Source organism: Schistocerca serialis, chromosome 5, assembly GCF_023864345.2.
Source record: "Schistocerca serialis cubense isolate TAMUIC-IGC-003099 chromosome 5, iqSchSeri2.2, whole genome shotgun sequence".
In the NCBI taxonomy this organism is placed as follows: Eukaryota; Metazoa; Arthropoda; class Insecta; order Orthoptera; family Acrididae; genus Schistocerca; species Schistocerca serialis.
This window is the reverse complement of record NC_064642.1, coordinates 722,127,548-722,140,989: the sequence shown is the minus strand read 5'-3', so window position 1 is coordinate 722,140,989 and position 13,442 is coordinate 722,127,548.

Genomic DNA, 13,442 nt, shown 5'->3' with positions numbered 1-13,442 from the left:
GCGGCCGCAGCGCTGGCCCGCCGGCGCCAGACTTCACCCGAAAGTTCGCGCACCGGGACAAATTTAAGTGTGCCCGCAGCACCGTAACACTATCATGATTCACACCACTCGTTTTCAGTTAACCTGGTTACTACCATAATAATTATTTGTTTTAACTCATTACTGAATGTACAGGGTGATTCAAAAAGAATACCACAACTTTAGGAATTTAAAACTCTGCAACGACAAAAGGCAGAGCTAAGCACTATCTGTCGGCGAATTAAGGGAGCTATAAAGTTTCATTTAGTTGTACATTTGTTCGCTTGAGGCGCTGTTGACGAGGCGTCAGCGTCAGTTGATGCTAAGATGGCGACCGCTCAACAGAAAGCTTTTTGTGTTATTGAGTACGGCAGAAGTGAATCGACGACAGTTGTTCAGCGTGCATTTCGAACGAAGTATGGTGTTAAACCTCCTGATAGGTGGTGTATTAAACGTTGGTATAAACAGTTTACAGAGAATGGGTGTTTGTGCAAAGGGAAAAGTTCTGGACGGCCGAGAACGAGTGATGAAAATGTAGCACGCATCCAGCAAGCATTTGTTCGCAGCCCAGGAAAATCGACTCGCAGAGCTAGCAGAGAGCTGCAAATTCCACAATCAGCTGTATGGAGAGTCCTACGAAAAAGGTTAGTTATGAAACCTTATCGTCTGAAATTGGTTCAAGCACTGTCTGCAGCTGATAAGATTAAAAGAATCGATTTCTGTGATTTTATCCTTGCTCAAATGGAAACAGATGAATCTTTCGTTTCAAAGATTGTGTTTAGTGATGAAGCAACTTTCCACACTAACGGGAAAGTCAACCGTCACAATGTCTGTATATGGGGCACTGAGAATCCGCGGGAAACAACTCAGTATGAACGTGACTCGCCTAAGGCGAACGTTTTCTGTGCCATTTCAGCCAATAAAGTTTTTGGTCCCTTTTTCTTCGAAGGTGCTACTGTAACTGGACTACAGTATCTGGAGATGTTAGAGAATTGGCTGTTCCCTCAGCTCGAACAAGAAGCACAACAATTCATATTTCAGCAGGATGGAGCGCCACCACATTGGCACTTATCTGTCCGTAACTACCTGAACATCAACTACCCGAGGCGATGGATCGGCCGCCAGGCAGCCCGTGACAGAGCACTTCATCACTGGCCTCCAAGAAGCCCTGATCTTACCCCCTGCGATTTTTTCTTATGGGGGTATGTTAAGGATATGGTGTTTCGGCCACCTCTCCCAGCCACCATTGATGATTTGAAACGAGAAATAACAGCAGCTATCCAAACTGTTACGCCTGATATGCTACAGAGAGTGTGGAACGAGTTGGCGTATCGGGTTGATATTGCTCGAGTGTCTGGAGGGGGCCATATTGAACATCTCTGAACTTGTTTTTGAGTGAAAAAAAAACCTTTTTAAATGCTCTTTGTAATGATGTATAACAGAAGGCTATATTATGTTTCTTTCATTAAATACACATTTTTAAAGTTGTGGTATTCTTTTTGAATCACCCTGTATTTTAAAAGGTAACTATCGTCAAACGAGAAAAATAAAAAATTGCAACATAATTTTCTTATTTTACAAAGCATAATATAACGAATAATTTTCTTAAATTATTGGGGGGTTTCGGCCCCCCCCCCCCCCCCAAACGAATTTTTGAGGGTGGTCAGCCCCCCTCAGGCCCCATGGAGTCGGCGCCTGTGTACCACTGTTGTAACCCAACATGCATTGCAGAGTGTCAAAATATTGCCTTGACCTAATCGATCACAAGATCTGTCTCCAGTCGAGCACATATGGGGCATCCTCGGACGACAACTCGAGTTTCAGCTACAAACAGCATTTTGACCGACCAAGTGGAAATCTGTGGTAAGTTCTTGTGATTACGTAGGCTTTCCGGGCGTAATAAGTCTTGAAAGTCTCTTCAGGTTTGCTGCCGGATCCTAAAATCAACTTGACTCCACCTTCTAAGATTAGGGCACTGCTCGGCTCTGTGAAAGGTGATTTGGGGTTTTTGAAACCCGGGGTGTACAAAATTCCGTGTCAATGTGGGAAAGCTTACATTGGCCGTTCGATTCGCACAGTGCATGACAGGTGTGTGGAACATCGCCGTCATACGAGGCTACAACAGCCGGAAAAATCGGCTGTAGCAGAACACTGCTTAAATGAGGGACAAGTATGAAATTTGATGAAACTGTGTTAGTTGCCAATATTTCCGGTTTTTGGAACAGTGTCTATAAAGAGGCTGTTGAAATTAGGTTGGCTAATAATTTAATCAACAGAGACAATGGGTTTCCTCTTAGCAAGACGTGGAATCCTGTATTATCTCGCATCAAAAGTGAACGTTCTTCGGTGCGGCCCTAAATGCGATATATCGTTACCAGCAGTGTTTCACTAAGGGCGGTGCCACCTCCCTGTCTTGGAGGGCAGCAACCGTGATGAGCATGCGCCGTGTACTTAACGGTGGCCCATATAGGACGTCGATTTGCAGCCTGGCGTCAGTTCTCAGAGGGACTCATCAGCAGAAGCAGCATTTTCCTGAAGATGGCGACCAGTTGGATCGCCGAAATATTGAGTCAAGCTGATTTTAGGATCCGGCAGCAAACCCGAAGAGACTTTCAATGTGGTAAGTTCCTATGGGACCAAGCTGCTAAGGTCATCGGTCCCTAGGCTTACACTCTACTTAATCTAGCCGGCCGGTGTGGCCGACCCGTTCTAGGCGCTTCAGTCTAGAACCGCGCGACCGCTACGGTCGCAGGTTCGAATCCTGCCTCGGGCATGGATGTATATGATATCCCTAGGTTAGTTAGATTTAAGTAGTTCTAAGTTCTAGGGGAACTGATGATCTTAGAAGTTAAGTCCCATAGTGCTCAGAGCCATTTTTGAACACGAGTGGAGCGCGACACAGGTACGGAGGAGCGGACAGGCTGTGCTGCGGGCAGGCGGACTCGGTTCCCGTGCAGCGCACGTCCAAGACGAGACGAAGCGAGGCGAGGCGCAGCCCGTGGGACACAAGGCGAGGAGGCGCCCGGCGCCGCATGAATTATGCAGCGGCCGCCGCGGAACCGGCCCGGCGTACCGCCAAATGTCGCAGGCGCGTCTCCCTGCGTCCGAAGGAAACCAGCGTCTACCGCCACCGCAACCAGTGCCGCACCACAGAGAGGACGCTCTAAAACGTGGTATCCGTCGTAAGTTTCACGAGGCCCTTTCCAAGTTCGTGGTGTTGTATAATGTATCGCAGTCAAATCTATAACGGTCTAAGACACGAACGATACCAGTGGGTATCGATATCATCAGTTGGATACGTATAATGTCGTATGCTCACGAATTCATAAAAAGTAGTTGTTTCATATCTAAATATTCATATTATTCATGTTGTTGTTGTGGTCTTCAGTCCTGAGACTGGTTTGATGCAGCTCTCCACGCTACTCTGTCGTGTGCAAGCTGCTTCATCTCTCAGTACGTACTGAAGCCTACATCCTTCTGAATCTGCTTAGTGTTCATTTCTTGTTCTCTCTCTACGATTATTACCCTCCACGTTGCCCTCCACTACTAAATTTGTGATCCCTTGATGCCTCAGAACATGTCCTACCTACCGATCCCTTCTTCTAGTCAAGTTGTACCACAAACTCCTCTTCTCCCCAATTCTATTCAATACCTCCTCCTAAGCTATATGATGTACCCATTTAATCTTCAGCATTCTTCTGTAGCACCACATTCCGAAAGCTTCTATTCTCTTCTTGTCCAAACTATTTATCGTCCATGTTTCACTTCCATACATGCCTACACTCCATACAAATACTTTCAGGAACGACTTCCTGACACTTCTCTACTTCGACCATCATCAGTTATTTTGTTCCCCAAATAGAAAAACTCATTTACTACTTTAAGTGTCTCATTTCCTAAACTAATTCCCTCAGCATCGCCCGATTTAATTCGACTACATCCCATTAACCTCGTTTTGCTTTTGTTGATGTTCATCTTATATCCTCCTTTCAAGACACTGTCCATTCCGTTCAGCTGCTCTTCCAAATCCTTTGCTGTCTCTAACAGAATTACAAAGTCATCGGCGAACTTCAAGGTTTTTATTTCTTCTCCATGGATTTTAATACCTACTCCGAATTTTTCTTTTGTTTCCTTTACTGTTTGCTCAATATACACATTGAATAACATCTGGGAGAGGCTACAACCCTGTCTCACTCCCTTCCCAACCCCTACTCCCCTTTCATGTCCCTCTACTCTGATAACTGCCATCTGGTTTCTGTACAAATTGTAAATAGTCTTTCGCTCCTTGTATTATACCCCTGACACCTTCAGAATTTGAATGAGAGTATTCCAGTCAACATAGTCAAAAGCTTTCTCTAAGTCTACAAATGCCAGAAACGCAGGTTTGCCTTTCCTTAATCTATCTTCTAAGATAAGCTGTAGGGTCAGTATTGCCTCACATGTTCCAATATTTCTACGGAATCCAAACTGATCTTCCCCGAGGTCGGCTTTACCAGTTTTTCCATTCGTCTGTAAACAATTCGCGATAGTATTTTGCAGCTGTGACTTATTAAACTGACAGTTCGTTAATTTTTACACCAGTCAACATCTGCTTTCTTTGGGATTGGTCGCAGGTTCGAATCCTGCCTTGGGCATGGATGTGTGTGATGTCCTTAGGTTAGTTAGGTTTAAGTAGTTCTAAGTTCTAGCGGACTGATGACCACAGCAGTTAAGTTCCATAGCGCTCAGAGCCATTTGAACCATTTTTGGGACTGGAATTATTATATTCTTATGAAGTCTGAGGGTATTTCGTCTGTCTCATACATGTTGCTCCCAAGATGGTAGTCTTTTGTCAGGACTGGCTCTCCCAAGGCTGTCAGTAGTTCTAATGGAATGTTGTCTACTCCCGGGGCTTTGTTTCGGCTTAGGTCTTTCAGTGCTGTGTCAAACTCTTCACACAGTATCATATCCCACATTTCATCTTCATCTACATCCTCTTCCATTTCCATAATATTGTACTCAAGTACATGCTCCTTGTATTGACCCTCTATATACTCCTTCCACCTTTCTGCTTTCCCACATTATTCATATATTAATTAATGTACAAGAATTTAAATTTCTGTAAATTCGTTTTATTAATTACACGAGTTGACAAAAGTCATGGGATAGCGATATGGACACATGTAGATGGCGATAGTATCGCGTTCACAAGGGGCAATGAATTGGCGGAGCTCTCGTTTGTACCTCGGCGATTTATGGCCGCACAACGGGATTCAACGCATTCTGAATGCGGAATAGTAGTTAGACACATGGAACATTCCATTTCGGAAATCGTTAGGGAATGCAATATTCCGAAATCTACATTGTCAAGAGCGTACTGAGAATATCAAATCTCAGAGATTATCCTTCACCATGCTCTTTGTGTAGAGCTGGCAGCGCTAACAGGAAAGCAACACAGCGTGTAATAACCCCAGAAGTCAATGCGGGACGTTCGACGAATGTATCCGTTAGGACAGCAGAGGCCCTTGCTAACAGCACGCGATCGCCTACAGCGTTTCTTCCGGTCTCTTGACCATATTGGTTGGACCCTAGACGACTGGAAAACCGTAGAATGGTCAGATAAGCCCCGATTTCAGTTGGTGACAGCTGACGGTAGGGTTAGAGTGTGTGGCGCGGATTCCACGAAGCCACGAAACAATGGTTCAAATGGCTCTGAGCACTATGGAACTTAACGTCTGAGGTCATCAGTCCCCTACAACTTAGGACTACTTAAACCTAACTAACCTCAGGACATCACAAACATCCCTGCCCGAAGCAGGATTCGAACCTGTGACCGTAGCGGTCGCGCGGTTCCAGACGGTAGCGCCTAGAACCGCTCGGCCACCCCGGCCGGCCACGAAACAATGATGGAATTTTTATGAATGACGATGCGCTACGTCACCAGGCCGCAGTTGCGCCCTTACATCTGGAGCGAATGATTTGGCCAACCAGATCGCCCGATTCGGTCATAATCGAGAGGATTCGAAACTGCAACCGTAGCGGTCGTGCGGTTCCAGACTGTAGCGCCTAGAACCGGTCGGCCACCCCGGCCGGCCACGAAACAATGATGGAATTTTTATGAATGACGATGCGCTACGTCACCAGGCCGCAGTTGCGCCCTTACAACTGGAGCGAATGATTTGGCCAACCAGATCGCCCAATACGGTCATAATCGAGAGGTCAGTTCGTGTACAAAATCTTGCGGCGGCAACACTTTCGCAAGTACAGACGGGCGATACAGGGAGCATGGCTCAATATTTCTACACGGGGCTTCGAACAAAGTGTTGAGTCCATGCCACGTCGAGTTGCTTTACTCCGCCGGGCAAAAGGAAGTCCGACACGATATTAGGAGGTGTCCCACGACTTTTCTCACCTCAGGGTATTTTATAACTCCAGATGTGGATGAGGGATTCGATGTAACTTCCTTTAAAATAGCGATCAACGTATGCTTCGAAGACAGATCACTGAACGTTAAGTGTTGCAGCGTCCATTGCAATACAGAGATATAAACAAATGCAAAATATTGTGTATAAAAAGGAGGAAAGAACCATTATTGTACGATTACACGGTATCAGAACCACCGATAGAAGGATTGACATTCGTTAAACAACTGGAAATATACCTGCAGAGTAACTGAAACTTGAACGACTAATTAAAAATAATCGCAGATACCAGACTACGATTCGTTGGAAGAATCTTCGGAAAATATAGTCCACCCACAAAGGCGGTAGCTTACAAAAACCCTCCTTCGACAAATACCTGAATATTGCTCGTCAGCCTGGGAAACCGTACCAGATAGAATTGGTACAGAAAGTAGAGAAGATCCAAAGAAGAGCAGCGCGTTTCGTTGCAGGCTCGTTTGGCAAGCAGACGCTCAGCGGACTCCGGTGGCAGACGATACAAGAGAGGCGTTCTGCATCATGGCATGGCTTGCTGCTGAAATTCCACGAGCGTACCTTGGTAGGAGAATCAACCAATATATTGCTTCCACCTACGCATAAATGTCGCGAAAAACCGTTCGAGATTACACGAAGGCTTACCAGCAATCGTTCTTCAGGCGAACCAGCGACGACCGGAACAGGAAAATGACAGTGGTGCACAAAGAACCTCCGCCACACGCCACAGGGTGGCTCGCGAAGAGCAGATCTAGATGAAGATTCGACTGAGGTGATCGAGGGAAAACCAGAATCTTTCCTGAACTCCTTCTCCGTATTGTTGTCCGCCACTGGAACAAGCTGCCTCGGAGTCGGCGCGCAGTTCGTTCAGTTCAATGCCCAGCCACATTTACGGAAAAGTTTAAACCTTCGTTCTGTCAACCTGGTAACTTTTCCCCCAAAAGTCACGTGTACCAGTCTGTCAAACAGTAAAGCAGTCGCTCCCACATTGGCCAAGTTTCGCTTCTCTCTCTTTTCATTTCTCTGTTAGTTATTCGACTACCACCTCTCCATCTTTCTTACATGTGACGTAACATTTGCCTTTTTCCGTCCCTCTTTTACCAATTTGCTGCCAGCGGCCATAATTTAAATTTCGCTACCTGTAATTTACTGAGGGAGATGGCTCAGTGGTTAGCACATCCCACTCGCATTCTGGAGGATTCAAATGGTTCAAATGGCTCTGAGCACTATGGGACTTAACATCTGACGTCATCACTCCCCTAGACTTAGAACTAGTTAAACCTAACTTACCTAAGGACATCACACACATCCATAACCGAGGCAGGATTCGAAACTGCGACCGTAGCAGCAGCGTGGTTCCGGACTGAAGCGCCTAGAACCGCTCGGCCACAACTGCCGGCCATTCTGGAGGAGGACGGTTCAAATCCACGTCCGGCCATCCAGATTTGGGTTTTCCGTGATTCCCCGAAATCTCTCCGGGTAAATACAGGGATGATTTCTCTAAAAAGGACATGTCTGATATCCTTCCGATCCTGAAACATGCTAAGCTTATGCTCCGTCTCTAATGACTTCGTTGTCGACGGGACGTTCAAGCTTGCTTTATTTTCCGCGATGCGAAACGAATACATACAAAATGTGAGGTACCTTGGTACGATAGCATCGTGGCTGCATAATAACGTGCAGAAGTATCTCAAGATGGTGCCAACACCGAAAGCCCAGGAAAGACATGTGACTGAGCTGAGGACAACTCGGGAACTGTCATCGTTATGCTAGTAGACGTGAATTGTCATCGAAGTCGTTCTTCTTTTGGTAACTATAATGAATACATCTACCACTTTGATGTTTCATCTGCACTGTTGTGAAAAAATATGTAATGACACCCCCTACTTGTTGCGTAGGTGTGGTTGTGTGCCTCTATGATGAAGATAGTCGTACCGTAGCTGCAGCTACACTGGAGGTATGTTTGCGGAGTGGCCAGACTAACCCGTGGTTCCTGATGAGGGGCAGAAGCCTTTCCAGTAGCTGTAGGGGCAACAGTATCGATATTTATCTGGTCTGGCATTGTATCATAGACATCTTGTCCTTGCTAAGTTGCTACTGCGGACGGCTGATAACAAGGGGAAACAACATCCTTAACACTTCCCGTGGGCAGCTTTATTTTATGATTTGGTGACGATGACATCTTCTTGGGTAAAATATTCCGGAGGTAATACAGTCCCCCTTTCGGGTCTCTGGCCGAGGACTACTCAGAACGCTGTTTTTATCAGGAAAGTAGGTGTGCAGGAGCTGCATTTAACCAGCCATCGGAGAGAAGACCACAACAAAATCTAATGAATGGAAAAATGTGAGATGAAGTGCCGGCACGTAACCAATTCCTTTCCAAATACGTTACTGGACTTTCAGACACAATACAAGCATCCGACGCACGGGTCACGCCATCAGTAACGGCGTAAACCTTTACCCCACAAGACAATGTGGAGAAGAATCTTCCTGGCAGATTAAAACTGTGTCCCTGACCGAGACTCGAATTCGGGACCTTTGCCTTTCGCGGGCAAGTGCTCTACCATCTGAGCTACCCAAGCACGACTCACGCACCGTCCTCACAGCTTCACTTCTGCCAGTACCTCGTCTCCTACCTTCCAAACTTTACAGAAGCTCTCCTGCCAACCTTGCAAAACTAACACTCCTGAAAGAAAGAATATTAGCCGGCACGGTAACTCAGCGTGTTCGGTCAGGGGGTTAGCTGCCCTCTGTAATAAAAAAAAACACTGAGTTAATGGATCAACGACGAACTGACATGGGTGTCTTGCCACGTCCGCCCCGAGCAGATACAACGAACGAAAAAAATTGCCGGCACGATAGCTCGGCGTGTTCGGTCAGAGAGCTGGTTCGCCTCTGTAATAAGAAACTGAGTGAAAGGATCAACAACGAACTTGAACAGATGTCAGGTGACGTCCGCAACTACCAAACACAACGATCAACAACGAACAAAATGAAAAAAAGAAAAAAATGAAAAAGAAAGAAAAAAGGGGATGTTTCCAGAATTGGTAGAGCACTTGCCCGCGAAAGACAAAGGTCTCGAGTTCGAGTCTCGGTCCGGCACACAGTTTTAATCTGCCAGGAAGTTTCATATACACTCCGCTGCAGAGTGAAAATCTCATTCTGGAAATGTGAAGAAGTTTGGAATATAGCTCAACTGTCGTGTTTACGGTGTCGTATCTGATTGCGCGACTGAAGACTATAATACATGCAGTTTACTGGCTGAACTTCTCATACTCTCCATATGTCGTAGTTGTTGTCTAGGGTGAGGCACCAGAAGACCTCGGCAGTGGTAATAACTTCCGCAGAGATGCGCCGTCTGCTAACTGGGAACTGCTTGAGCGCCAGGACGGAGGTGTAATGGGCGTGCAAATCTGCCGGCAGGCATAGGTTAAATCAGACACACTTCAGCCTGTCGTTTACAACACTGTACGCACATTAACCTTTACAAGCTCATGATGTCAGCGAAAGATTGCCAGTAAGGAAATTTCTCAGAAAATTTATTTCGCACTAGCGAAGCTCTTTTCCTTTGCATACGCTTCCTGAAAAGCAGGCGTTGTTAACTTGTTTCGCAGAAGCAGAATGACGACACAAGGGCCGCCTTTACACTGGAGTAAGGTTGTGAATGGGCGCAAAGAAAAGTATCTAGTTATGCTCAAAGAAGTAGCAGTCCCTTTCAGAGGAAGAACTGTCACGTGATCTAGGGATACCGCCGTTTTTATCAAGCTTTCTATAGAGTTCGAAACCTATAATATCACATGTATTTGTTGTGTTTTCACCACTTGTTTATTCGTAATAGTAATGGTGAATTACGGTTGTGGGTACAGGCGCAAAGAAAAGGACGTCGAAGGAGAAAAAGTTGTGCTGCTTTGGCTGCATTTTGAATAAATGTTTTAAGCATATTATTGTTTGTGCAGAATGTTCAGGACTTTGGACAAAGTCTTTGGTCATCTGCAGCAGTCATTTCTTGACACTGACATACACAAAAGCCAGATTAAATCAACAACTCGAAAAATGGCCATTTCTCTTAACAGTGGTGAACCTCAAAAAAGGGGCAGAAGTTAGTTTTCTTTTCCTCCTTATACATTTATGACAGCTCACACCTGCGTAATTTATTGTCCCTTTTTTGTTTTAAACTGAAATACACTTCCCTTGTTGTACTATGTAACATCAAGAAACAGTTTTGTTGTTGCATTTCAAAGCAAGATGTTCGTAAAATATTCCACTCTTGGTCAGAGAGGATGTTTTGCACAATAGATAAGGAAACCTGAATGTGTGTGTGTGTGTGTGTGTGTGTGTGTGAGAGAGAGAGAGAGAGAGAGAGAGAGAGAGAGAGAGAGAGAGAGAGAGAGGGTAACAACGTTTTTGAGTACAAAAACTTGAAAGTAAATAAAAAGTTAAATATTTGCTAACAGGAACATGAAATGAAGATCTCTGAAGTACACAAAAGGTGGAAAATGCGACACGTTGCATTCAGTGAAATATCATTTATCTTAAAAATACATTTGCTGTACAGATCTGGTACAGAACAATTGCTTTGTTTATTTTATCGCAACAACGGTAATCTCACGCCTAGGTCGTATTTTCTGCTTTGGAAGTAAGTCAATAAGAAATCAATTGACTGAATGTGGTTCATAATAATGAAAAAAACAGATAAAAAAGACACACAGAGTAACCAAAGTACGTACACAAGATGTCATGAAACTTTTCCATTTGTGGCCTGCCGTAATGGCCGTGCGATTCTAGGCGCTACAGTCTGGAACCGCGCGACCGCTACGGTCGCAGGTTCGAATCCTGCCTCGGGCATAGATGTGTGTGGTGTCCTTAGGTTAGTTATGTTCTGATGACCTCAGAAGTTACGTCCCATAGTGCTCAGAGCCATTTTCTCTATTTGTGTCGTCCAATTCCCTTGATGCTGTTAAATGGTCCGACACTGAAGAGCTAAAATAAACATTACAGGAGCAACTGTATTATAAGTTCATGTAATATTCTGTGTGTTGTTTGTGAGGGGGGGGGGGGGGGAGGAGGGGGAGATGAGAGGAGAGTACAACGTGTCATGTATATTTGTAATATTTGGGATTCGTCTAGCTTTATAGTGCATTTAAGAAGCGATCGTATTTTTTATTCACTTCTTTAGTCTGTAGTGTAGTGGGAGCATGTATATAAAATTCGCTAAAACATCAAAGTGTTAGCAGTAAGCAAAACTGTGCGCTAGGCTACAAGGAGGAGGAAAATTGATACACAAGAACTGCAGAAAAAACGACGAAGAAGCAGATGTTATAATTGCTAATATGCGGCAAATTCGGTGTTTGACTATAATACTAACGCAGCTAAGATCTACAACAGACTCGGCAACAAGGTTGAGTGCCGCGTAACACCGAAAAATTGCGGCGGCTGACCCAGAAATCAAAAAATGGCTGCTTCTGAGCTGCGATACTTGTCGCAAAGGACCTCTTCAAAGCTAAGAGTTCGGCTTATTCCAAGTATCATATACAGATTGTTACGACGTTTACGAAATGTCTATGCCAAATCCACGGCACCTGCGGAAAGAATCTGTCTGTAATAGTGATTTATGCGCTATGGCATTGTAAATGTTCAAGGCGCTGTATGGACAAACCACGGCGACCTGAGATCACGTGACCAGGCTTCTGATGTACGTTGACATCAAAAAATGTGTCATGCACATCCGACCGTTGGCTCCAGAGACATTTATATGACATTAGCATCGCACCCTCGTCCGAGATTACTGGCTGTACTTGTTCTATTTACTTCCGCAACTGGAATCCGAAAACACTAACACGATGCTTTGTTGTCGTGGAAACATGGCGAACGCTATAGCTGAGTACTTAACAAAGATCGCCACATCGACGACGGACGCGGAGATCGGGATTCAGTCCGCGTGCGAGACAGGATTGTTCCCCGCGCGCCTTAACGAGAGTGCCTAACGGGGACTTCCATGTCACCGCAAAACGCCGCAGCTGCGCCTTTTCCCACATTTCTGTCGCCACAGACACTGCCTCTGTAGGGACCGCAATATCAGTGATCTCACACACACACACACACACACACACACGCAGGGGACTGCCCGCAGATGCATCCTCATTTGGAGCGGACTACGGAGCTAAAATACCGTCTTACTCGATGTAGAGCAGCGAGGGCTGCGTACCCGCCCTTACCTCAGCGTGACACCTGAGAGTTACTCGTTACAATATTCGTGGGTACAGCGGATTAAAGATAATAGCGGAAGGTAGGCAGGATCTCTAGCAGAAAGTTCTTTCACTATGTACATAAACACAGTACAGTGCAAGACATTTCTGGTGTTGTTGATGATTGCGACAATTTATTGTGTGTCATTGTGGAACCAGCTGTCCAGTACTGGAAATGCTTAACATTTGGCACTATTCCACGTAAATAGAGAAAAATATGGCGTACGAGGAATTGGATTATAATCTTTTCATCACACATTAACCGCATAGTTCCGTGCTGCTTATCATCATAAACGGACAATGAAGAAGCACTCGGGGCGTTATTTAAAACTTCTTTTGTAGGTTATTATTTACCAAAGATTTTAAATCCGGTGCTTTATAAGTAGTACGAATTTTTTCGACATTTAACAAGACTTTAATCTCTGCCACCTTTTGTGTATGTGAGAAATGCAGCTTCCGAAAATGCCTACCAGTGCAGTTTTCAGGTCGGTGGAAACCCGGAACGTACCACACACGAAAAGAAAAAGCAGTGTTTATTATTCCCGCGGGAGCACCCTCAAGGCGTTTTCCGGAGGTCAAAAGAGGCCGGCAAAATGCCGCTACCTGCTTGTGTCCTCTAGCGAGCGCTTCTTCACTCAGAACAGCCCTTTCTGAATAGTTAAAAAGAGAGCGCTGGTCTTAATATACACCGATCTGACACGCTTCATATACGTCACAGACGATGGAGACAATGTCATATCAAGCTGTGCCTCGTCTTCATAAAAGT